The sequence below is a fragment of the Paroedura picta genome, chromosome 3, assembly GCF_049243985.1.
Source record: "Paroedura picta isolate Pp20150507F chromosome 3, Ppicta_v3.0, whole genome shotgun sequence".
NCBI lineage: Eukaryota > Metazoa > Chordata > Lepidosauria > Squamata > Gekkonidae > Paroedura > Paroedura picta.
Genome location: NC_135371.1, coordinates 74867493 through 74895234, shown reverse-complemented (window position 1 = coordinate 74895234; position 27742 = coordinate 74867493). Strand labels below are relative to the sequence as shown.

At 45.3% G+C, this 27742-nt stretch overlaps 1 non-coding gene across 1 annotated transcript; it reads left to right on the top strand.

The window, feature by feature from the left end:
- The first annotated feature begins 5181 nt into the window (after nt 1-5181).
- Nucleotides 5182-5288, top strand: LOC143834593 (U6 spliceosomal RNA). Its single transcript, XR_013229844.1, has one exon. It is a non-coding gene; the product is annotated as a U6 spliceosomal RNA (small nuclear RNA).
- Nucleotides 5289-27742: the final 22454 nt, after the last annotated feature.

Here is a 27742-nt window from a genome sequence, read left to right as displayed (position 1 = left end):
ATTTTGAAGAGGTAACTGGTTTAAAAATAAATAAAACCAAATCAAAAATAATTGTGAAAAATATGGATAAGGAGAGTCAGAAAGGTTTAGAAGGGAAAACAGAATGTCAAATAGTTAAAACATAAATATTTAGGTATCAATATTGCTAGCACAAACTTGAGTCTATTTCAGGATAATTATGAGAAACTATGGACAGAGGAAAAAAAGATTTTAAAAAATGGGAGACTCTCAATTTATCTTTTATGGGTAGAATATCCGCCATAAAGATGAATATCTTGCCAAACATTTTGTATTTGTTTCAGAATATTTCAATTATTAAATCAGATAAGCCATTCAGAATTTGGCAGAGGGATTTGGCAAGTTTTGTTTGGAGAGGGAGAAAACCTAGAATAAAAATGAAAATTCTTTGTGATGCTAAAAAGAGGGGAGGACAGGCATTACCAAATTTAAGGATATATTTTGATGCATGTAGTCTGGTTAGGATAAAGGAATGGATAGTTTTAAGAGAACAGAGATTAGTAACATTAGAAGGTGCAGGCTTGAGGTTTGGTTGGCACGCATATTTATGGTACGAAAAAGAGAAAGCAAATAAACAATTTTTACATCATGTTATAATTTGCTTTATTTAAGGTTTGGAATAAGTATAAAAGAAAATTATATTCTAAAATTCCTTTATGGTTGTCACCACAGGAAGCTCTGTTCAGAGGGCAAGCAACATCAGAAACTAAATGGTTAAATTATAAGGATATAATTGAGACTTTTACTCAAGAAGGAATAATGCAGTTTAGAATTAAATCTCATGAGAAATTAGCGCAAGAATATAAATATGTAGACTGGTGGCTATATAGACAGATTAAGGACAGATATGAAAGGGATAGGAAGCTATGGGAATTTGAAGTAGAAAAATCACAAAGAGTTATATTTATGTAAAGATGATAATCATTTAATCAAGAAGATGTATGAATTATGTTTATTACTGTACACAGAAGATGAGGTGGTCAAAGATTTTATGATTGTTTGGGCAAGGAATCTTGGTCATAACATTCCATTGTTTCGTCTTTCTATCCCAGAAAGACGAAAACACTGCAGGAGCTCTAAGAAGGCTATTTGGATGAACAGAGAACTTCAAGAGGAACTAAGAAAGAAAAGGAAAATGTTCAGGAAATGGAGGGAAGGACAGAGCTCTAAAGAAGAGTACCTACAGGTTACTAGGCACTGTAGATCAGTCATCAGAAAGGCCAAAGCTGAGAGTGAGCTAAGATTGGCCAGGGAAGCCCATTGTAACAGAAAAGATTTTTCAGTTATGTGAAGAGCAAACGTAAAGTAAAGGAGGCAATAGGCCCACTGTTGGGTGCGGATGGACAAAATCTAACGAAAGATGCAGAGAAAGCAGAAAGGCTATTTTACATCTGTTTTTTCCCACAGGTCAAAGTGTTTAGGCACATCTAGAGATGGCCGTAGCCAAAGGATACTGTCTGGGTGGCAGGTTAACATGGATAGAGAGGTTGTCGAGAGGCATTTAGCTGCACTGGATGAGTTCAAATCCCCCGGTCCGGATGAAATGCACCCGAGAGTACTCAAAGAACTTTCCAGAGAACTTGCACAGCCCTTGTCCATCATCTTCGGAACCTCTATAAGGACTGGAGATGTCCCGGAGGACTGGAAAAGAGCAAACGTTATTCCGATCTTCAAAAAAGGGAGGAAGGATGACCCGGGAAACAACAGACCAGTGAGTCTGACCTCTGTTGTGGGAAAGATAATGGAGCAGATATTAAAGGGAGCGATCTGCAAACATCTGGAGGACAATTTGGTGATCCAAGGAAGTCAGCATGGATTTGTCTCCAACAGGTCCTGCCAGACCAACCCAGTTTCCTTTTTTGACCAAGTAACAGGTTTGCTGGATCGGGGAAATTCGGTTGATGTCATTTACTTGGATTTTAGTAAAGCTTTTGACAAGGTTCCCCATGATGTTCTGATGGATAAGTTGAAGGACTGCAATCTGGATTTTCAGATAGTTAGGTGGATAGGGAATTGGTTAGAGAACCGCACTCAAAGAGTTGTTGTCAATGGTATTTCATCAGACTGGAGAGAGGTGAGTAGCGGGGTACCTCAGGGCTCGGTGCTTGGCCCGGTACTTTTAAACATATTTATTAATGATCTAGATGAGGGGGTGGAGGGACTACTCATCAAGTTTGCAGATGACACCAAATTGGGAGGACTGGCAAATACTCCGGAAGATAGAGACAGAGTTCAACGAGATCTGAACACAATGGAAAAATGGGCAAATGAGAACAGGATGCAATTTAATAAAGATAAGTGTAAAGTTCTGCATCTGGGTCAGAAAAATGAAAAGCATGCCTACTGGATGGGGGATACGTTTCTAGGTAGCACTGTGTGTGAACGAGACCTTGGGGTACTTGTGGATTGTAAACTAAACATGAGCAGGCAGTGTGATGCAGCAGTAAAATAGGCAAATGCCATTTTGGGCTGTATCAACAGAGGCATCACATCAAAATCACAAGATGTCATAGTCCCATTGTATACGGCACTGGTCAGACCACACCTAGAGTACTGTGTGCAGTTCTGGAGGCCTCGCTTCAAGAAGGACGTCGATAAAATTGAAAGGGTACAGAGGAGAGTGACGAGGATGATCTGGGGCCAAGGGACCAAGCCCTATGAAGATAGGTTGAGGGACTTGGGAATGTTCAGCCTGGAGAAAAGGAGGTTGAGAGGGGACAAGATAGCCCTCTTTAAGTATTTGAAAGGTTGTCACTTGGAGGAGGGCAGGATGCTGTTTCTGCTGGCTGCAGAGGAGAGGACACGCAGTAATGGGTTTAAACTTCAAGTACAACGATATAGGCTAGATATCAGGAAAAGGTTTTTCACAGTCAGAGTAGTTCAGCAGTGGAATAGGCTGCCTAAGGAGGTGGTGAGCTCCCCCTCTTTGGAAGTCTTCAAGCAAAGGTTGGATACACACTTTTCTTGGATGCTTTAGGATGCTTAGGGCTAATCCTGCGTTGATCAGGGGGTTGGACTAGATGGCCTGTATGGCCCCTTCCAACTCTATGATTCTATGATTCTATGATTGGAAACCTGGCAAAAAATGTGGAGTAAAGATCTGTAATTTACGAACAGTTATTATATTAAGCAAAACTATTATAAAATACATTACTGTTGGTACATGACTCCGCACAAATTATCAAAAATGAATAAAAGCCTATCGGAGAAATGTTGGAAATGCGGGGTAGTGAGAGGGACAATGTTCCATATGTGGTGGACATGCAAAAGAGCAAGACACTTTTGGCAGGATATCCACAAAGAAATCTCAAAAATCTTTAAGGACTTCATAGCTCTAAATCCTGAAGCTTATCTTTTAGGTTTTCTAGTAAATGAAAAAGATAAAAAATATGGAGAATTATTTAGATATTTGACAACAGCGGCAAGGATAGTCTGAGCAAAAAATGGAAGTTAAAAGAGATGCCCACCATATTTGATTGGCAGTTGAAAACATTGGAAATTGCTCAGATGGCAAAATTGACAACTTATGTCAAAGATAAACTAATAACGGACTTTAAGACAAAATGGAACTTATGGATAGACTATATTAGAAAAAAGTATAGTTGTGGATTTATGACTATTGGTTATGATTTATAATTTATAAGGGGAAATGAGAATGGATTGAAATTTTGTACAGGAGAATGAATGGTTTTTTCTCGTATATTCTTTAACAAATACAGTTGGAAGTTATTATTTATAAATGTAATATAATCTATTAACATGTAATTTTGGAGATGGCTAAATGTATTTTTCTTGTAATGGATTATAAATAAAATTTGAAATTATTAAAAAAAAAAAGACTATGATCTCCTTACATGACAGGGAATATATAGCAAAATGTGTTGGTCTTTGTTGGTCTTAAAGGTGCCACTGGAGTCAAAATATGGAGTATCAGAACATTAGAATACATTGGTAACATAATAACTCATATAGGAATATTGATATGGAAATATACAGTTTGGCTCAGTACCATTGCCAAATATTCCTTGCCACCATTACCACCACCAATGAGCCAGGATGGCCAGATAATGGTAAGGAATTATGTAAAACCTTCTCTTCCTCTTCGGTGTACCGGGAGTAAAAAAAGCTCCAGGCAAAGTGTTCAAACTTTAATAAAAATCAAAATCTGTTTTTCATATAAAGTTTTGCATACTCTATTCTGCATAGGGTGGGACTCAGTCGGGAGCTTGGCCATCTGGCTGGTATACCGTCCACCCACCGCACCACCAGATGCCCTGCCAAGCCTACTGGAGGCAGCGGCGACTTGGCCTTTGCAGTTACCTAGGCTTACAATCCTGGGGGACTTCAAAGTTCATGTGGACGTGTCGTCCCCTGGATTTAGTTCTGACCTAGGGTCGTCCATGGCGAAACTACGGCTCTTGCAATTTGTTGCAATTTGTTGCAATTTGTTGCTCAGTACCAGGCCACGGCTCCCTCCTTGTCCTCCTTCCCGGCTACTACCTCGGGGGCTGCCCTGCCACAATGCTGCTGGCTCACCTTTGGTGTTCTCCGGCGGCTGCCATGGCTGGGACCCTCTCAGTGTGGCACTCTGCAGCTGCTGCTGCAGCACCCCCCAGTGGGTGGTGGGAAGTCAGGGGAGGCGGGGCTCAGGCGGCGGTGACCCCCCCCCCCAGGCTTCAGTAAAATTGTCAAGCATTGACCGGTCCCCGGTGATAAAAAGATTGGGGACCACTGCTCTACGGGACCTGATTAGGGTTGTGCGCTGAAGCCCCGATTCGGACCGTTTCGGATCCGAAACGGCCCAATTCGGACCGGTTTGGACCGGTCCGAATCGATTCGGGGCCAATGCAAGTCAATGGAGGCCAATGGAGGCCATTGACTTGCATTGGAAAGGCTCCCAAATCGATTCGGAGCTGTCCGAGCCGATTCGGGGCCAATGCAAGGCAATGGAGGCCATTGACTTGCATTGGAGCCTCCCGAATCGTTTCGGACGATTCGGGGCCAGTGCAATTCAATGTCTCCATTGACTTGCATTGGAAAGCCTTCCCCGCCTTCCCCGGGAGCTGGAAGGGAGGGGGTGCAAGTTGCACCCCTGAAACTTCTTGGGGAGCTCAGGGAGGGTCTTCCCTGAGTTCCCTGAGAGTTTCAAGAAGATTGCAACAAGTGCTCGCTTCGGCAGCACATATACTAAAATTGGAACGATACAGAGAAGATTGGCATGGCCCCTGCGCAAGGATGACACGCAAATTCGTGAAGCGTTCCATATTTTTACAAAAAGAAATTAAAAAATCCTAGGGGCTCCCAAAGGGTCCAATCCTAGGGGCTCCCAAAGAGGGTGTCCCTATCCGCTCCATTGGTTACAATGGAGTATCAGATTCTTTAGGCTGAACATATTTCTCCCTAGACTTCTATGGGGAATGTTCCTTGGGAGCCCCCAGAATGGGACCCCCTGATGCAATCTTCCTGAAACTTGCAGGGGACGGAGGGAAGACCCCCCCAGAGCTCTCCTGTAAGTTTCATGAAGATTGGACCAAGGAGTCCCATCCTATGGGCTCCCAATAGTGTGAGAAAAAAATGACTTCAGCAGGTAAATTGCCAATTTCCTTGTTCTGAAGTCAACTTGCACCCCCTCCCTCCTAGCCCCCGGGGAAGGCGGGGGAAGGCTTTCCAATGCAAGTCAATGGAGACATTGACTTGCATTGGCTCCAAACAGTGCAAGCCAGGAAGGGACTCTCTCTCCCAGGTGCAGGGGAACCTGTGGCTGGCAGCCTAAGCAGCCTCCAGGTGAGTACTGCAGAACCAATAAGGTCCACTGAGTTCTCACCGGGAACCCAGGTAGAATCATAGAATCATAGAGGCAGCCTATTCCACTGCTGAACTACTCTGACTGTGAAAATGTTTTTCCTGATATCTAGCCTATATCGTTGTACTTGAAGTTTAAACCCATTACTGCGTGTCCTCTCCTCTGCAGCCAACAGAAACAGCATCCTGCCCTCCTCCAAGTGACAACCTTTCAAATACTTAAAGAGGGCTATCATGTCCCCTCTCAACCTCCTTTTCTCCAGGCTGAACATTCCCAAGTCCCTCAACCTATCTTCATAGGGCTTGGTCCCTTGGCCCCAGATCATCCTCGTCACTCTCCTCTGTACCCTTTCAATTTTATCTACGTCCTTCTTGAAGTGAGGCCTCCAGAACTGCACACAGTACTCCAAGTGTGGTCTGACCAGTGCCGTATACAATGGGACTATGACATCTTGCAGAGGAGAGGGGGGCCCTGCACTGGCCTCTGGAGGGGATATCCCTGCACCACTAGGAACACTAGTGGCTCAGGGATGTCAACCTCCAGGGGAGACCTGGAGATCCCCCCAGAAACCCCTAGTGAAGCTGTAAAGCTTCACAGCGCCTACGCACTAACCCAGGAGAGCCTCAGAAAGCAAATGGAGGAGCTCAGAGGCGAATCTGGGTGCTCCATCCATGCTGTGGACTCATCACTGGCTCTCCCATCCAGCCTCCCCCATCTAACAAATACAAAGCAAGAGGAAGACTTGCTTTTCACAACCCAAAGGTGTATCAAAGCAGCTTCCAGTCACCTTTCCCTTCCTACGCTTGGGCCACCGCCCTCAAACACCACAAATCCAACTGCTCTACTAAGGCCACATCCTGAGAGAGCCCTGACAGAGCTGTTCTGGGAGAACAGCCCTGGCAGCAGCAAAAAGACACACCCCCCCCCAGAAGTCCACACACGGCGCAGTGGACACTGGTGGGGAATCCAACAACCTAACAGGCCACCGCCTTAAACCACCTCTAATCCAACTGCTCTACCCAGGCCACATCCTGAGAGAGCCCTGACAGAGCTGTTCTGGGAGAACAGCCCTGGCAGCAACAAAAAGACAAATCAGCGCACGCACAACAACAAACTCCTCCTGGGCACCCACTGAGAAATGCTCAGTTACTTCTTGGGTTTAACATGAGCTCTAAGGCTCACTTTGGGACTGGGAAAAGTTTTCCAAATGGGTGGCATGACTGAGGGACCCAGATTTAATCTCTGGCCCTCTGGTGATTGCAGAATTTCTGTGTGTGGGGTGGGGGGGGGGCAATTTAGATTGGCCAGGGCACTGGTCCTGAATTTTTACCTTGGGCGAGCGTTTTTCATCCCCGCCACCCAGAACAGACTCAGAGAGGATGCAGTCACAGCAATTCTGTGCTCACCTCAGTCCTCCTCCAATAATAGTTCTGGATGGCCAAGAGCCGGCAAGTTGACCTTGAGGAAGACCAATTACTGGACTCTTTCGGGCGCCAGGCGGGAGCGATACTCGCAGACGGTGCTGCTCGCATGAGAAAATGCCCGCTCGCTCTGGACGCTTGTTGGCAGGCACGAAAGGTAGACACGGGCCAGGTGGGAGAGGGCCGGCCAGACTGCCTCAATCCTGGCCCAGTATCTCAAGGGAAAGGCGTTCTCAGACTCCTGGGGCTCACCAAGGTAAGCCCTCACCATCCCAGACACACTGTCCTCCCTCGGGCACCCGCTGCCCTCAAGAGAAGTTGCCCTGCTCAGCCTTCTCGCTGGGGTGGCCCGCAGTGGCTGATGTGCCAGCAGAGACTGGGAGGGGGAGGAGCAGCGGACATGCTGGCTCCTTCCTCCCCTGCCTGGCCTGACACCTCAGCCTCCTTGGACTTCCACCAGGCAAGCCACTGAATGAGCAGCTCGCGCCATTCAAGAAGGCTCCTCTCCCTCTCTGCTAAGCTGCCCTTGATGCACGGATCACACATGGCGGCAAGCCTGTATGTCACAGACTTGCAGAGGGGTTCAAAGCGGCTCTCAAGCCCTCTCAGAAGCCTCCTCGCAAGCGTGCGCACGGCTGGAACAGCATCTGCACGTCCTCGAGCCGGGTCCAGGAAGGGGGCCAGCACCACACAGGCCTTGTGGACCATGGGCACGACCAGACCCAAACTCGCCGTGTCAGATGAGAGCATCTCCGTCAAAGTCTTGAAGGGCCCAAGCACTTCCACGGTCTGAGAAATGATCTCCCACTCTCGGTGGGTGAGCCACTCCCCAGGCATAAACATCCTCGTCTCCTGGACAAGGGCATCCAAGGCTCTCCTCTGCTCCACCAAGCGCTCAAGCATGGCGCGGGTGGAGTTCCAGCGCATGCTGACATCTCTGATAAGGCAGTGCTGTGGCACGCCCATCAGGACCTGCTTTCTCTCCAGCCTCGAGACGTCGTACGAGCTGTGAGAGAAATGCGCCACGATCTTCTGCTGTGTGCCGCACATCGAAGGGCTCGATGTGTAGCAAGGCATGGCGATAGCCTGCCCGGCAGCCCTCACCCTGCCTAACAGGCTCAACCCCACCCAGCACCTCCCGTACGTCCCACCAATGTGCAGTCAGCGAGATGTACGCATCCTGCGCATGACATGACGTCCATGTGTCCGACGTGAAGTGTACGGTCCCTGAAGCTCGGGACATCTCTACCTCCACGCGGCACCTGGCTGCCCTATAAAGAGAGGGCAACACTGTCCTGCTAATCGTGGTACGACTAGGAGGCGTGTACCAGGTGGATATGCGACGGCATAGTCGGTGGAAGTACATGTCATCGGCCAGACGAAAGGGGTACCCACCCACGGCCATGAGCGCAGCTAGGTCATGGTTCGCGGCCCTACACCCTGCCTCAAACCCCCCTTTTGGCATGCCACTGCCAGCCCGGGCAAGCATCTCCACCATGGTCGCTTGCCTCCCTTTAACTCCACCCGCCCCCTGAGAAGAACTCTTAGGGAGAGCTCTCGAGGTGGAGGTCCCAGGTAGACTCTCCAGCCCCATGCGGGTAGTTTGTGCCTGTGCAGGCACCCCACTGCCAGCCTGTCTCTCGCCCTGAAGTAGGACAGCCTGGTGGTGCCTCTTCAGGTGGTTCATGAGGCCGCTAGCCATGTATTGACGCTCTTGCCTTCCACGACTAACCCTCTGCCTACAGAGCTGGCACTCTGCTAGGTGGGTTCCCTCCACTGTCTGGAAGTAATTCCAGACTTTGGAGCCTTTGGACGATGCAGGCCGGCTTGCAGCCTGCGAAGTCCTCTGAGCTGCCTCCCCACTGTGTCCTGAGGTGGGGAAAGAAGGAGGTGAGAGAGGGGGAAGGGGTCGAGATGGTGGGGCAGGGGGTGCCACCTCCATCTCTCCCTCTTGCACCACCTCTACCATCTGCTCCTGTCCCCCCCCCCAATTGAAGCCTGCTGGATCCTGGAGGAGAAAGGGGAGTAGACTGGCGGGCCAGTCCCTCACCCATCTCCTCCAGGGCTCTCTGCACCCCCGAGGTGATGCCTGGGGACATGAAGGACAAGCCACTCATGTCCCCATGGCTCACCCCAAGGGAGAGATCAGGCAACTCCTCCTGACGCCCCCATGCCTCGCTAGCAAAAGGAGTGGCACGAGGGGCTGCCTGATCAGCAGGCCCCACAGAAGTGCCAGCAAAGACCCCTGCCTGATGCACCTTAGAAGGGGGGCGCCCCGGCAGCCGCCTCAATAAAGAGACCCTTGCGGACACTCTTTATTGCACCCCTCCGGCCAGAGGTCGGAGTGGTGGAAGGTCGACCCAAGACAGGCCTCTTCTCAGGTGGGGAGAAGGACGCTTCCTTCCCCCTCTCACTCCCCTCCACCCCTCTAGTTTTCTGTAGGGCCTTTCCCCCAGGGCCCCTAGCCTGACCTTCCTTCTTCCCACTCATGTTCCCTTGGACAAACTTTTCCTACTAACTGTCTGTAATCTAAGAGACAGGGAAATTTGATGCCCTACCACTACCTGCCCTAACACCTGTTTCTAAGGAAACCTTGAAACTTATAAAACCCTCCCACCAGCTACCTGTTTAGTTTTTTTAGACCCTAAGCTGACCTAACTTCTATGGAGTTTTCCTGTTCTCTCTCTCTCTCTCTCTCTCTTTTTGTTAAACTAAAGGAACCTGTCTGGTCCTAGCTAAGTTTAACTGGCCCTACCTAACCTACAGCAGGGAAAAATTAGAAGAAAAAACTTTTTAGACTTTTAAAGTGTTTTAAACTACCTGAGTGTTACTAGCTAGAAGGAAGGCTGGAGCAGATTTGTGCACCAAGCCCCCACCTGATGTGTTAAGAAGAACCCCTAAACCTGTTGGCTTCTAAATCAATTCCCGTCTCTACCAGGAAAGCTGGCCTTCAATAAGGCACAGCCCCTGCTGGTTTAAATTTTTTTTAACTATTAAGAAAATACTATTTTAACCTGAAACCCAAATCACTGTTCTCTTATAAAAATCCTATCTGGCTACTTAGGAAAGAAACTATCTATTCTAAAAAATTATTTGCACTTTATAATTTCTCCTAACAGTATGGATTTTACTGTCTATTTAAAGGGTCACTAAGTGGACACCCAAGAAGAATGCAGCAATTCCCCCCAGGAAGGAAACAAACAATCTCTAAAACACCAACCAGCTGCCAGCAACCCAGGGCACTCTCCCAAAGGTGGCAACCAAGCAAAAGTGGCCCTGCAAGGCCCAAACTGCCAAATCAAACCAAGCCTAGCCTAGGCCAACCAAACAGCTTCTACAAACAAACAACCAGCAGCCACCCAGGGCACTCCCCCAAGGGTGGCTACCAAGAAAAACTTGCCCCGCAGGGCCCTAGCCCCTAACCAAACAAGCTAACTCTACCAAAGAAACAGCTTCCAACAAACAAGCAGCAGCCACCCAGGGCACTCCCCCAAAGGTGGCTGGCAAAAACTGGCCCTGCAAGGCCCTAAGCTAAACCAACCTAAGAACAAACACAACCCCCCCTAAACTAAAACTAGCCTCCCACCAAAAAACATCTACACCTATCAAACAACCAGCTGCCACCCAGGGCACGAAGCCCAAAGGTGGCAACTGATGAAACCTGTGGAAAAAAACCCAAAACAACCAACCCCCCCCCAAAAAAAAACAACCAGCAACAATGCAACTTTACAATACAAGCCCCAACCCCCACCCCCAAAATACTTTTACAAAAAACAAAACAGCAAACAGTTAACACAATAAAAACAGCAAATACAATTCCCCAGGCCCCCCCAGGCCCCCACCCACAGAACCCAAAGGCAAAAAACTTTTGAAAAGAGGAGAGAGAGAGAGGGAGAAGAGGGAGGGGAAAAAATAGAAAAATAGAAAAGGAGAAGAAAAAAAAACCCTAAAACAAACTATTGATGTCTTCTCCAGCGTAGTCCACAGGCCAGGTCCAGAGAGGTCCACCAGAAGTCCAGGTCAGGAGGCAGGCAGGCAGACAGGCTGCTCTACCAAGCAGGAGCTTAGGAGCAGCACAGCCAGCCAGCCAGAGCTCAAAGTGAGCTCCAGCAAGCAGCCCCTTGCTTTAAGTAGCCTCCTCCTGGGCAGGCTACAAAGCAAGGGGATTTAAAAAATAAAAACCCTTCTGTGAGTGGCCAGAATGCCTGAGCTGAAAAGCTACAGGCATTCTGGTTGGCCACTCACTCCCCCCTCCCCCCGCCGCCATTTTAGGCGGCAAAAAATAAAGTTAAAAAAAAAAGACAGCCAGAGAGGCTTCAGGCAACGGCTGCCTGAAGCCTCCGACTCAGCCGAATCGATTCGGCCCAAATCGATTCGGCAGTCCGAATCGCCGAATCTCGGTGATTCGGACCCCTAGGGGGAGCCAAAGGGCCGATTCGGACCGTTTCTGGCTCGGAAACGCCCAAATTGGCTCCGATTCGGTCGATTCGGGCGTTTCCGAACCCGAATTGCCCATCCCTAGACCCGATGCCTCCCAGCATCACGGTGGCGGGACCCGATGACAGTTCCTTGTGTCAGCCACCATAGATGAGATTTCTCCTAGACGTCCTCTCCGCCCTTGACTCAAATGGCCTCCCTGGTATACTGAGGAGCTCCAGGAGAAGAAAAGGGAAGTAAGACGAGTAGAGCAAGTATGGCGGAGGTCTCATGATGAGGCTGCAAAAACATGTTATCGCACGCTTATGAGCGCGTATGAGATGGCAGTGAAAGTGGCAAAATGTGAATTTTTTGCTGCAGAAATTGTGTCCTCTAGCTCTCGCCCAGCACAATTATTAGTCTAGGATGAGGTTTTTTTTGCCACAAATCATGTCTGGTAGGCTATTTTATCTGTATTAGTTTTTACTGTTTTTACTGTTTTCGGGATTTTATGTGACTGTGATCTGCCTCGAGCCTCCGGGGGGAGGTGGGAAATAGTAACAATAACAACAACAAGAACAACAACAAAAATAACAATAATAATATGTAATTCTGATCTCAGCTAAATCTGAAAATACTTAAATAGTGAGACTGGATTTATGAATGGAAAGGCAGATCTTTTTTCAAACCAGAAAAACACCCTAGGTTTGCATAAAACCATGAAGGACTCATCAGGGTTAGGCCCAGCAGCAATTACCCAATGACTGTCAAGACTCACCCAGCCTGCCTCACACAAGATGGAAGGCATGGAACCCCGCTCAGGCTGCATAAACCAAGGGAGTTGCCAGCACTTAGCTTGCCTTGCAGAAGGTGAGGGTGGCAGCCATGCTGCCTTAGGTTAACCACACCCTATGAAAGGAGAGAGCGGTGGGTTCCAGCCCATCTGAGTCTTATGTGTAACCAGAGAAGCAATTGGTAAGGCAGCCTGTCTCTTCCTCCCTCTCTCCCTCCCTTTGGGACGCAGAGGTAGGAGCAGGAAGACTGCATCTTCCTCCCTTTTCTGCATGGCCAGAGTGGAGATCTTTTCAGTGGGGTTTCATTCAGTTTGCCCTTGATCATCATAAAATGGGTCAGGGGGATGATGTAAACTGATATGGGTCCCCATTGTGAAGAAAAGTGGGTTACAAATGAAATAAGATATAGATATAGATATTTTTATATATATAGATATTTTATATATAGATATTTTTATTTCTTTTAACCCCCTTTTAATCTCCTTCTAAGCTTATCAAGCTGTTGTCGGCTTCTAGTTGATTGTACATTAGACTGAGGGGGCTGCACAGCTTGGACTGGCGGCGGTTTGATAGCTAAATGGGCCAGAAAAAATGACAGAGGGAGGTGAAGGGAGATACACTATCTTTGCCAGCTAGTAAGCAATTGAGAATTGTTGATTATTTCGACTTACATAGTCAAGGACAGTATGTTGTTCTGACATCCAACCATTTCACTGAGCTGGCCTCCTTGTCTGAAAATCACATTGTGGAAAAAGTGGCTGAAAAGGAGGGTGGTTGTGAAGAGTACCTGGAGAGGCTGACTAAAACTTCTGAACACGGAAGGGGTGAGGCTAATAGTACTACAGACATTGTAGGAGAATATGCCGAATTGACTGCTAGAACAGTCTCCTTAATCTTCTCTACATTAAAAGAGCTAAAGGAGGAGATGGGCTGGTTAACTCAAATGCTGCTGCATTTGGGAGATGGGAAACAGCTGGGAACTGCCAATCACAACTCCCACACAACCACCTGTTCTACCTCAGTGACTAAACATGTCTCTCAAAAGGAAACACCCATAGAAACTGATAAGAACCTTCCCAAACAAAATTTAATTCTTCAGAGGAATAAGATCAGTCTGACTATCTGCCCATTTAGAGGTCAGACACCCCTTTGGAACAAGCAGGAAGCTATAAAACATCTTAGGAACTTACTTGGGAGAAGTGTTTCTTACATTGACCTTGCTGATATAGAACAACTTAACACTTCCAACCAGATACAAAGAAGGATGTTTACCTTCAAGACCAACAGGATTCCTTCCCTGCTTGTAAATCAAAAGCAAAGACTAGCCCAAAAGGGGATATATCCTGCAAGGGTTTTTTTATAACACTTTGATACAGCCTCTGTGTGTATATTTTCCCACAGAGAACTTGGCAGTGGAAAATAGGGACTCATTGGATAAAGAGGAAATGACTATTAAGGACAATGATGATTTACTAAAATGGCTTGGACAGCCTGCATCTACATTGAAAGTCGACAATCTGGATAACTCAGTTGAGGAAGACCTGATCCAGTCCTTTGCCCTATTACCTATGGAGGAACAAACGGCCATCGCAGACAGACTGGAAACCCTTAGGAATAAGCTACTAAGTACAAAGGAGACTTACAACCTGATGGACTTTTCAGAGCCAATGGAGCCTGCCCAAGCATTGGTTACTACAGTTGCCTCCATAATACCCAGTGTACCAAAGGATACAACCCCTCTCACAGCTGGAAATATTAACCATAAAGGAGGAGAAGTTAAACCGGATAATACAACGGAGAAGATGGCAAGTGAACAGCAGACAATAACAGGAGAACCTCAACCTTCTATGAGGGAGCATGTAAGCACAAACGGATATAGATAGCTGAAGATAGTTTATGGTGATCTCACCCTCTTCCCTCCCCATAGAATCATAGAATCATAGAGTTGGAAGGGGCCATACAGGCCATCTAGTCCAACCCCCTGCTCAACGCAGGACTAGCCCTAAGCATCCTAAAGCATCCAAGAAAAGTGTGTATCCAACCTTTGCTTGAAGACTTCCAGTGAGGGGGAGCTCACCACCTCCTTAGGCAGCCTATTCCACTGCTGAACTACTTCCCTTCCCTTCTGCCTTCTTTCTTGGTAAGCAGCCCCTTTATCTATTTTCTTCTTGCTCGTCAATGGCTGTTCCACCCAGTTGCTTTATTTGACAGACAGGCAGATAGATATAATGCTGACCCAACGCAGGAAACTGAAGGAAGGGACACAATCAGCTTCTTATATTTAATTTCTGAAATGGCACAAAGATACTTTGGAAGGCTGAGAATAAACAAAATTGATTTGTTTAACTTAGAGGAGAAAAGGGCAGGTGGAATCAGGAGTATGATGTACGAGGTGAGCTGATAATAAAACTGAGGTAACTTTTTAATCACTCTAGCTTCAGATAATTTGTTGCAAACAGGTTAGTGTTTCTGCTATTCAAAAAGATAATTTAAAACGTTAAGGCTTTTGTTTTCATTTCTGTTTAAATATTCAAGCATACATTTCTAGGTTTTGCTGACTCTAAAAGTCTAGAAGGCAGGGACAAACAAGCAAGTTTCCAAAGTCATTCTATGTACACAGATCAAGGATCACTCCTCTTTTAAGAACTATCTTTTCGCTGGGCAGGGATTACTTCTATTAACTAGAAGCAATTTCTCTTTTTGGCTTGAATGGGGATCACCTCCCATTTCTTTTGCCTCTTCCCCACTCTATAGTCAGTGTTTGATTGTCTCCTCTTTGACTGTCAGTTCCCAACTGTCATTCCATGATTCTGTTCACATAATTCTGTTTGAACAAACTGTCATGCAGAGGTTCTCAGATGCTATTAGACATTTACCCTTGACAGTCCATAACAAAGAAACATAAAAGTTAGATTGGCGGATGGATGAGAAGGAGAGAAGGAAGTACAGAAGGGTGAGGATAGAGAGAGGTGACAACAAGAAAGGCAAGAGGAAGTAGTGTGGGGAGGGTGCTAAGGAGAAATTAGATATCCCTTGCAAATCCTTGCAGCTTCCTCATTATGCAACTGGGCCTGGCCTAACAACTGGGACTACACAACTGTGTCATAGTTTTCCTGGAGAAATGCTTGTTTGGAGGAGGGAAGGCTAAAGATAGGCTCAAATAATGATAGATTGGATAGTGAGTGGAAGGAGAGAAGAGGCAGAAAAAGGAGCAACTTTCATGTAAAGGGCAAAAACAATCTTAGGAAGAGGGGAAATGAGGTGCCCCGCCCCCCAAGTCCTTGTTTGCCCCTAATTTGTTGATGTATCTCTCAACATGGCCCGATCTTTAGATATATAAATCCAGAGACTAAAGCCATGGACAGAAAAAACAGATTGTTATACAAACCTGAGGAAAGCGCCAGACTTGCAGAAAAATATGAAATCTAAAAAATAAATTTTCATTGGAGATTACTCCTCCCCCCCTCCCCGATAGAAGCAGTACCTTAACTCTAACGGAACCACAACAGTATGGCCAGTCTTCTAGCCTTGTGATCTGTCAGCAGAATGGCAGGGCTGTTTTGGTCTTTGAGAGACAATTTATTGGAGCCAGATGCAATAGCAGCCATCAGGCAATTTTCTACCATATAGCTTGCACTCAGAACTAGCTATTTACTAAGGTTTCACAGTAGCCACCCCACAAAAGCTTGAACGGTATTGGGTTTATAGTTTCAGACCATTATTTGGAAAACCCAGGTTTGAATCCCCATTCTGCCACTGGGTGACGTTGAACAAATTACATATTCTCAAATTAAACTACTTCACGGGGCTGTTGTGAGGACAAAATGAAGGAGTGGAGAAAGATGTGAGCTGCTGTGGGTTCCTATTGTAAAGAGAGGTGGGCTATAAATGAAGTAAATAAATATACCTGAACATGGGAACATGATAAAAGGTTTATAATAGTAAGGGAATCTATTGGGGTCATAGCATATGGAGACTTGATGTAACATATGTGTTGATGTAAGATCTTTGTGTAGATCACTTGCCTTATCCCCTTACCTTACCAACAGGCAAGAGTTGGCGGATGAGGTGAAGGAGGTAGGGACCCTAGGGGGAAGTGACCATGTCCTCATAATTCCTTTTGAGATGGGGAGGCAAGGAAGCTTGTAGCCAGACGCAGATGTTGGATGTAGGGCAAACTTTAATAAACTCAGAGACATGATGAGTGTCATACCATGGACGAGAATGCTGGAAGGGAAGGGAGCATGTGAAGGGTGGGTGCTACTCAAACAAGAGCTATTACATGCTCAATCAATTACTATCCGAGAAAGACGAAAACACTGAAGGAGCTCTAAGAAGCCAATTTGGATGAACAAAGAACTTCAAGAGGAACTAAGAAAGGAAAGGAAAATGTTCAGGAAATGGAGGGAAGGACAGAGCTCTAAAGAAGAGTACCTACAGGTTACTAGGCACTGTAGATCAATCATCAGAAAGGCCAAAGCTGAGAGTGAGCTAAGATTGGCCAGGGAAGCCCATTGTAACAAGAAAAGATTTTTCAGTTACGTGAGGAGCAAACGTAAAGTAAAGAAGGCAATAGGCCCACTGTTGGGTGCAGATGGACAAACTCTAGTGGAAGATGCAGAGAAAGCAGAAGGGCTTAGCGCCTATTTTACATCTGTTTTCCCCCAACAGGTCAAAGGGTTTAGGCACATCTAGAGATGGCAGTAGCCAAAGGATAGTGTCTGGGTGGCAGGTTGACATGGATAGAGAGCTTGTCGAGAGGCATTTAGCTGCACTGGATGAGTTCAAATCCCCTGGGCCGGATAAAATGCACCCGAGAGTGCTCAAAGAACTTTCCGGAGAACTTGCAGAAGCCATGGAAATTCGGTTGATGTCGTTTAGTTGGATTTTCGTAAAGCTTTTGATATGCTTCCCTGTGATGTTCTGATGGATAAATTGAAGGACTGCAATCTGAATTTTCAGATAGTTAGGTGGATAGGGAATTGGTTAGAGAACCGCAATCAAAGAGTTAATGTCAATGGTGTTTCATCAGACTGGAGGGAGGTGAGTAGCGGGATACCTCAGGGCTCGGTGCTCAGCCCGGTACTTTTTAACATATTTATTAATGATCTAGATTATTAATTATCTAAAGCCAGTTTGGTGTAGTGGTTAGGAGTGCGGACGTCTAATCTAGCATGCCAGGTTTGATTCTGCGCTCCCCCACATGCAACCAGCTGAGTGACCTTGGGTTCGCCACGGCACTGATAAAACTGTTCTGACCGAGCAGTGATATCAGCGCTCTCTCAACCTCACCCACCCCATAGGGTGTCTGTTCTGGGGAGAGGAATGGGAAGGCCACTGTAAGCCGCTTTGAGCCTCCTTCGGGTAGGGAAAAGCAGCATATAAGAACCAACTCTTCTTCTTCTAGATGAGGGGGTGGAGGGACTACTCATCAAGTTTGCAGATGACACCAAATTGGGAGGACTGACAAATACTCTGGAAGATAGAGACAGAGTTCAACGAGATCTGAACACAATGGAAAAATGGGCAAATGAGAACAAGGTGCAATTTAATAAAGATAAGTGTAAAGTTCTGCATCTGGGTCAGAAAAATGAAAAGCATGCCTACTGGATGGGGGATACGCTTCTAGGTAACACTGTGTGTGAACGAGACCTTGGGGTACTTGTGGATTGTAAACTAAACATGAGCAGGCAGTGTGGTGCAGCGGTAAAAAAGGCAAATGCCATTTTGGGCTGTATCAACAGAGGCATCACATCAAAATCACAAGATGTCATAGTCCCATTGTATACGGCACTGGTCAGACCACACTTGGAGTACTGTGTGCAGTTCTGGAGGCCTTACTTCAAGAAGGACGTAGATAAAATTGAAAGGGTACAGAGGAGAGCGACAAAGATGATCTGGGGCCCAGGGACCAAGCCCTATGATGATAGGTTGAGGGACTTGGGAATGTTCAGCCTGGAGAAAAGGAGGTTGAGAGCGGAGATGATAGCCCTCTTTAAGTATTTGAAAGGTTGTCACTTGGAGGAGGGCAGGATGCTGTTTCTGTTGGCTGCAGAGGAGAGGACACGCAGTAATGGGTTTAAACTTCAAGTACAACGATATAGGCTAGATATCAGGAAAAAATTTTCACAGTCAGAGTAGTTCAGCAGTGGAATAGGCTGCCTAAGGAGGTGGTGAGCTCCCCCTCACTGGCAGTCTTCAAGCAAAGGTTGGATACACACTTTTCTTGGATGCTTTAGGATGCTTTGGGCTAATCCTGCGTTGAGCAGGGGGTTGGACTAGATAGCCAGTATGGCCCCTTCCAACTCCATGATTCTATGATTCTACCTACTCATTCTCCACAGGGTAAAACACAGGAAGCTTTACTTTATAGCCAGTACACACAGAAATGAAGTATGTAGCAGTAAAAATAAAAAATACTGCAACTCTCTAATTACTCCATATACTTCTTCTTTGTTATCTTGCACTAACAAAAAGAAATTATGTTCAAATAGCAAATCATTTCCTTTAAATGACTGGGAGAGATTTAGAAAACTATCCTGTAATTTGAACACTTACAAATGCTTTTGCTAAAGCATCCTATAAACATTTCACTATATCGAACTATGTAATTTTGAAATTTAATTCCAGAGACCACCTGCTTTATGTGAAGTTAAACCTTTTAAAATAGAGAATTAACTAAACTAAATATTTCCTTGTTTGTTAAAATGGTTATAAATCTTATTTTTAACTAAAAATATATTTGTAACAGAGTCTGATATGGAAGGGATATAATCTAGCCTGAAAAATGAATCTGTCATTTATCTCTAACAATATATTAAAGAATTCATTCATCTCATCTTTGAGAGCTATAATAAAGAATTGTTGCAGTGAAGAAGAGAGAAAATTGAAGGCAAGTGACCTACCTAGTTCTTTACCAATCCACCAGAATAATCACTGTCTTTTTCTCAAGATTAAACGTGAAAGTTTCAATAATATAGTCTTTGCACATAACTCCTTATTTTTGGAACCAGGGTATTTGAAGGGCCACATCCTGTTCAGCTAAGATCCTTTTCTTAATGCCTGCTTCCTGCAGTAGGGCTTTTCAGTGTTAGCACCTTGCCTATGGAATATCCTTCCCCTTGGAGCTCACCTGGCATTACCTTATGCTCTTATAGGCACCAGACTAAAACATTTCCTTTTACCCATGTTTTTCATTTGTAAACTGTTTTGATGGTCATCATCTAATCTGAATACCATGGCCTTTTCTGTACATGCACCTTAATTCCAGTTATCACTGAAGTAGAGTCAGCATGGCTTTACTTCAAATGCTGTACATGCACTTTGCACCTTTCTTTTTTTTTTTTCTCCCATTTTTCTCTTCGGAGTAATGGAGTATATACTCTGCAAAGGAATGAGAAAACCCAGATTGTGTTTGATGCTAGGTTTTTCTTCTTTTTTGTATGTGTGCTATGTGATTGGTCTCTCTATATTGGTTAGTTATGCACAGGATAACTGTTTTAAATTTGTTTTAAAATTGTAAAAATATATTCTACAACCTACTGTTACTTTTGGTAGCCATCTTAGTAGAAAGTTCACACACCTTCATTGGTGTATAAGCTCCAGGACTGCTTAGGCAATAAAAGCTTTATTTTTGTTTTTACAAGTCCCCAAGGGGATCATTTTAAAGGTTGGAATGTCCAAGATGCCTTTCTTTTAGTTCATAAATCTCCTCTGGATTTCACCCCCCCCCTCCAATGTTCCTCTTTACATTGCCTCACAGAGCAGGGAACTGAGAAACTCTAAGGCCCATTCCGCACAAGGATCAATGTGGCAAATTGCTTACAGAAAGAAATAACGGAATTTAAAATAGTAGAATTCGGCGTAACGCATACCTGCCTTTGTAGTGGAAAAAAAGAAAAACACGTGTTGCAACAAATATGCCTTGATTCCTTGATTCCTTGCTTCCTCCTAACGTAGAGACCCATCTAGCTGGCAGCTGGCGTGTGAGCTGCTGATTCATCGTTGCCACGGTCCCCCGAGTGAAACCCCCCCCCCCGTGCACGGGTGCGATTTTCGGCCGAAAATAAAGGGAAACTTGCAAACAGGGCTGTGTTGTGCTTGGTGACTTGTTGTGCTTGGTGACTGCTTTAAAGCAGCTCTGTGGAGGGACTGCAGCTGCAGAAGCCTCACTGGGTGAATGAAGGCTCGCCAGCTCGTTGCTCTCCGCTTGCTCTGAAAAAAAAAAAGTCGATCGCTTCGCCGGAAGTTCAGAGGAGAGAGCCAGGGGGAGGGACTTTGCTGAAACCTTAACAATGGTAATGCACATAACTTTTTGGAAACTGTTGCAGATTGTTTGCAAGAGTGTAGCGCTTTCCAGAGGGTGAATCCAGTTTTTGGGATTTCTCTGGAAGCGCTACAATGAAGCGCTTTTCGCGGGTCTGTTTCAGGAGTGTGGCAGATTGTGTGCGACATCATGCATAACTGCAAATTAGTAGCGTTTACAATTTGCCACACTCCTGCTACATTTAACTTGTGCGGAATGGGCCTAACAGTTCACTATAGCTGCAGGATGGGCTCTTCTTCCTCCAACCCCCCCCCCAACACATTCCTTCCATTATTGCCTCACAGTGCAGGATGTTGAGAAACCACTGAAGTTGGGCTCCTAGTATTTCTTCAATCTAGGAGAAAAGAGGTTTTTTGTTTTGTTTTTCTGTGCTCTTCCTTGCACCCTTAGTGGCCACAGTTAGAACTGCATTTTAAAAATCAATAGGAAGACATTCAGCTGGAGGCAGCAAGATGGTGCTGGTTTTGAGGGCATCTGTGATGCAGTTATAATGAAAGAAGCTTTCTCCCCTAAACCTTCATTTATGTTTGCCTGCAGACACCATCCTGCCTGTGTAGAACAAATTTAGAGTCCAGTGGCACCTTTAAGACCAACAAAGTTTTATTCAAAGTATGAGCTTTCGTTTGCATACACACTTCCTCAGATACAAGGAGGGAGAAATTACTTAAGCTGGGAGGTGGGAGCTGCTGTGGGAGAGAGTTCTGGTCAAACTTTGGAGCTCTTTAGACAGTGAAGTCTAGATTGGATGACTGAATCCAGAGAGTTAGGGAAACATGTTCTCTTAGGGTGTTCTTGAAGGAAAAACATAAAGGGACTGGCTAAGGGATTTTTCCAAACCTAGCCAAGGATAAGAATTCTCCTCTGGGGATAGAAGGTTTCAGTCCTGTATTCTGTATTCAGTATAAGTAAATGTCTCAGTATAAGTAAATGTATTTAAATAAGCATATGCTGCTAAACCCATAATCTAGTCCTGACTCTTTTATTTAGCCCGCCCCCAAGAGTTTAATAATTGTATTTACTTATTTGTTAAACTTTGCAACTCCTCTTGCATGTGGTTGTTTACTGAGGTAGAATTATAGCTCATTGGCTATGGGGGAGAACACCTTTGTCCAGGAGGCTGATGTAAGGCACAGGTGGGACAAACACAATGAAGCCCTGAAGACGGAATATGCATATACCTTTTCCGCATACAGGGCCAAATCACATGATGTCTCCTACCCACATTTGTGGGAAAATAAATTGCACTATTTTCCCCTTCCACACTGTGCCTCCTAGTCTTGTGTTTTTCCCTCCTCATTAAGTGGTGAAAAAGGCACCAGAGAGAGCAATGCACGCTTTCTCTCACCTCTCCTCAGACAGACAAATTCTACACATGATAATGAATACTTGCTGCTATACATATGCATTGCCATGAAAGGTAAAGCACCAAAAAACAAACAAATAAACAAACAAACACAAACATGGATGGCCAGTGGAAAGCACAACAATGGAGGCATTACCACCATCCCTTCTTCTCTTCTTCTCTTCCCCCCCCTCGCTAATCTGGCCACCTGCTGTTCCGCCCTTCCCTTCACCACTCACCACTGTGTGCCCTGAGCTGCATTTCAATGGGTCTGCAAAAGACAGTGAGATGGAGAGCCGCTGGATCCTGCTGGCTACCCCCCCCCCCCCCAATCCTTAAAAGATTCCAGCCCTAGAACATCAGTTGGTGCTGTGCTCCAAGGCAGGGATGCAGGCTCAGCAGGGAAAGGTGGCCAGTCCTGGCTGAGGCGGGCGGGCGGGGGGGGGGCACCGCAGAAAGACCCCAGTCAGGGAGCCAGCCTGCCTCCAACCACCCACCACCTCTGCTTGTGAGAGGGAAAGATCAGTGGAGGGAGGAGCACCCAGCCCTCAGCCACTTCCCTCCAGTGATCCAGAGCTGTGCTGCTCAAGCTTGCTGGGTGCTCTCCCCTCCCGCTGACCTTTCCCTCCCCTGAGCAGAGGCGGCAAACTCTGAATGTCTCTTGCTTGGGTGCCACAGGCTGGCAGGAACTAGATGGCCCTTTCCAGCCCTACAATAATCAACTGTAAGGCTGGAGAATGACCCTCAAAGGGGTCTGCTGGGGAAAGGCTGGGGGGGGGGGGAGGGATGGACACAAAGAGGAGTTTGCATGAAGAAGAGGGTGCTTGGGAGCTAGCCCAAAGGGCTTTTTGTGGACAGGGGGGCCCTGGCTTGCAGGGGGGAGAGAATAAATGGGATCTGCTTGCCCTGTCCTGCCCTGCAGGCCACTGAGCTGACCTGGCATCTGCCAACCAAGTTCAGAGCAGGTGGAGAAAGTTTCCTGAGAAGAGTCAGCAGGCTGCCAGGAGAGGTGAGCAAGCAGCGAGAGTGGGATAATGCTCAAGAGCCTCTTGCACATTCCCCCCCCCCCATATGTTCTTATCCCTGGGTGCTCACTCCTTGTTCAACTCTGGGATGTGCAATAGAGGGTGGTAAATCTACTTTCCTGAATTTACCACATTGCTTTAAAAATGGTTGCATCACAAAACAGCCTCAGGAGGCTGACAATGTCATTTGTAGGGGCCCGAATAGCCACCGAAATTCAGAGGCTGTGTTGCTAAATATTGCTTGTATGGAAATTGTGATAAAGCTCCCAGCAGAATGAAAGAGAAAGGGATATTTATTTGTAAAAAGGAAGTTTATGTCACCCACAGTCCCTCTATCCCTCACAGAAATAAAGGGGTGACAGGCAAAAGGATTGGGTTAAATGTCTGGGCTTCTCCTGATCCTTTCCTGGCTGGGGGCTTGCTTGGTTACGGGGCTAATTTCCACTTCCTGATGACATCAGCTTGATCTCAGAGCTGGTGAGATTCTTGCCATCAGATGCCCAGCTACAATGGAATATCACTTCAAGAAGGACATCGATAAAATTGAAAGGGTACAGAGGAGAGCGACGAAGATGATCTGGGGCCAAGGGACCAAGCCCTATGAAGATAGGTTGAGGGACTTGGGAATGTTCAGCCTGGAGAAAAGGAAGTTGAGAGGGGACATGATAGCCCTCTTTAAGTATTTGAAAGGTTGTCACTTGGAGGAGGGCAGGATGCTGTTTCTGCTGGCTGCAGAGGAAAGGACACGCAGTAATGGGTTTAAACTTCAAGTACAACGATATAGGCTAGATATCAGGAAAAAGTTTTTCTCAGTCAGAGTCGTTCAGCAGTGGAATAGGCTGCCTAAGGAGGTGGTGAGCGCCCCCTCACTGGAAGTCTTCAAGCAAAGGTTGGATACACACTTTTCTTGGATGCTTTAGGATGCTTAGGGCTAATCCTGCGTTGAGCAGGGGGTTGGACTAGATGGCCTGTATGGACCCTTCCAACTCTATGATTCTATGATTCTATGATTCTATGATTCTATGATCTGGTGAGTGAGAGGATTTTGTCTAGCATCTACAGCCATGCTCCCCCCTCCCCCGCACTGCCATTCTTTCTGCCTTCTAGAACTGCAGAGAGAATTTTATTTATTAAACAGTGTAATTGCGTTATTATGGTAATGCACTATTATTGAGCTTGCAAAGCCGGGGGAGTGGGGAGAGTTGCAACTTCCCCCCCTACTTAGGAGGAGGAGGAGGAGGAGCCATGCCATGAAGGTTGGGCGGGGGCAAGGATTTCTTTAAATATTTGTTTAAAACACTAAACTTCTTTTTCAAGTGGCACTGGATGGTGATTGGGAAGCTCTCGCCACGCCACGAGCTGCAAGGGAGTGGCGGGCTATAAATCTAATAATAATAATAATAATAATAATAATAATAATAATAATAATAATAATAATCACAAAGATTGACAAGTTAAGTGAACAGTGGGAAGCCCTGGTTTCCAGTCCATCAGCTGCTTCATGTGGCAGCACATGTCCGGCACGACAAGGGGATTAAGTGCATCAAAGGCTCCCATTAGGAAGTGGGAAATCTCGGAGCAACTGATCAGAAACCAGGCAGTAGTGCGGCTTTGCATCCTACATGCGGAAAATGTCCCAGCTGTGACAGCATCTTACAAAAGTATTCCTTACGCTGTGCTCAGAGCAGACAAACCTCTGTCTCCCCCATTATGCCAATGTGATGGATAGCACCTATAAAATGCAGATTTGAGTTCTGTAATAACAGCTAGGTAGTGAGGGGTTTAAAAGCCTCACCAGACAGAAAGAGCCAGGGAAACAGGCTCTGAGTCCTGTGATTTGCTAATCACATATGTGTAGGAGTTGTGGGCTGGAATCAAATTCAATTTGGATAGAGCTGAGTCTGAGACTGGTCAGTGAGAAGTCTGAAACATTTCTATGAGGAGATTCTCTAGTGAAAATTCAGAGATTTGGGGTCAGAGCTAATCCACACTATGTCTGGTCAGCTAGACAATTTGGCAGACAATTTGAGTGCTCGTTTGCTTCCAAATTAGGCCAAAGTAGAAGGGGAAACCTGCTGAAGAAGAGAAGGTGAAACGCTGCCGAGTTGTGAGGGGAATCGGGGGTGTATTTCCTCAGCTGTGTTTGTGTGTGAAGAGAGCTCTAGTCACCTCAGAAGGCAATAGACTACTAAATCAAATGTGTTTGGGGAATAAACACAAGAAGGAAATCTCACAATCTGGAAATAACTTTTAACATCTGAAAGAAAAGACTTAACATCTGAAAAGCCTGCGAACTATTTGTGTATATAACAGTGATTCCTCCATTCTAACTACTCTTCCCCTCTTTGTAAATATTTTTCCTTTCATTAGTGGAAGTGTCTTAGTACTCTTCTGACAAAGGGATTTTAAAGAAAAGATGGCTCTACAACTTCCCAAAAGTTCCCATGTCTGAGTGAAGCCAAAAAGATCTATTGGTGACAGGATGGGAATGGGAGCTTCATTTTGAAAGGAAAATTCACCTCTATGGAAGGGAAATGTGTAGAGAGATCTGTCATAACCACTGATGTTATGTAATTATCCCTTTTCTATATGTAAAAGCCTCTTTTTATACTTGGTATGGTTTCGTAACTAATGATGAATATTAATTGATGCTCAGTTACTTCACCAGATTGTCTTATGTAGTTATATAATTATTGTTCATTATGTTTATTCGGTCAATTGACCCATATAAATGATACATCTACAGAAAACTGTAATTAATAATAGGAGTTAATAATCATGACATAAAATACAAGAATATTGATACATGAAATATTAAAATAGTAAAACAATGTTAAAACAATGAATTGTTGGAAACAAAAATAATGTTATTGTGGGTAGGGGAAAGAAAGGGGTTATAACATGTAAAGAAAAATGGGGAAGAAACCTCAAGAAGTTAAATACAGGGACAAAGAATCAAGGAGTCTTAAACAGTCCATTAACCCAAGTGATAAGATGGCATTTACCTATCCATTACTATCGTTCGGACATTCTTTCCAATCTTATTCTGGTAGAAATGTAAAGGAATTTTGCAAACATATTAGAAATAAGTGGGTTTCTATCCCTTAGCAAAAATTTAACTGGAGTGTCACTATTACGGGAGGACAAAGGATTAAATATTTTCCAATGCTTTTGTAAAAGGGACAATATAATAAGATATGAGAAATTGTCTCAGGCTGTGCAGTGTCACAAGGGCATAAACTTAGCTCCGGTGGACGATTGAGAAAGCTGCCCTTGAGTAAAGATGAGGGGAAAGAGTTAAATCATGCTCTTGAGAAGGCCCAACGGTATTTTACTATGGGGATGTTTGTGAGATATGGAGCTGGAGTTTATCCTGGCCAACCTTTCATAATGCTATACATCCTAGGAAGATTTGTAAATTCCTCCTGAGAATCTATATCAAAAACGTGTTACTGTACAACAGCTTTAGCTGTTTTAAGGCCGAGTTCTATTAGGTGGACTGGATCAAGGCCCAGAGTTTGGATTTTTTCAGTGATTTTACTATTCCATGGGAATTGTGAGGAGACTGCTAAAAATTTCAGGATTAGTCCCTTTGTCTGGAGATAAATTTTTAACCAGTAATTGATGGTTGTCTGCCAAGCACGGGTTTCTACCTTCAGAAGGCCAGATTCTTGGCATAATACAACATTTGGTGTGCAGTTCGGTGTTTTATAAAGATCTCTCAAAAATTTAGATTACACTCTTTCAAGCAGCGCATAGCTCCTGTAAGGACCAAATTGGGCAGTTATGTAATTATCCTGCCTAGACTGTTGAGCCAGCAAGAAGGCATTTTGAATCAGAAGTGGCTTGCCTGTTTAGTGTGGGAAGTAGAAGCAGGGCAAACTGGAAGAGAGACTGCTAGTATTATTGTTTAACAGAGTTACAGAGAGGATTCTGGTAGAAGTACTTGTATGATAGAGCCCAGATTATTAATTTTTTGTTATAGGAACAAGCCTCACACAGGTCCATGTTACCCCTTTTCTTTCACTCACATCCCAGGAGCCATGACTTAGGTGCTGCTGGTTTGAAAGTCCTCAACCTAACTCAGTGTTCCAGTAACGTTGGCTAATTTGAAACTGATACCTAATGAAAATTGTGGCTCCTATAATATTATCTGAAGATCTAACTGCCTTACCCCCTCACCTTGTTAAATGGTGTATCACATCCAAGTAACATTTGTAAGCTAATAGAATACTTGCTTGATTTGCCTGGTTGCTTACTATACTACATTGCTAATTGGCTTATTATAATCACTATGTGTGATGCTATGTATGGGCTCAGTTCAGATGTGTCAGTTGGCATTATATCCAATGAATTCAAATGAAAGAGCATGTCAATGGTTGAAATAAACTATGTTTCTTCCCTAGTGGACTAAAAAGTGGAAAAGGCAAAAATGGAATAACTTTGCTGTTCACAGGCTCCTTTGGGCCCCAACCACTGCTGCTGAAGAGGATGAAGTTGATCAGTTCTGTGAAGCTCTACAACACCTTCTAGAAGCAATGCCAAAAAAAGATGTGCTTATCATCATCAGGATTAGAATGCTAAAGTAGGAAGCCAC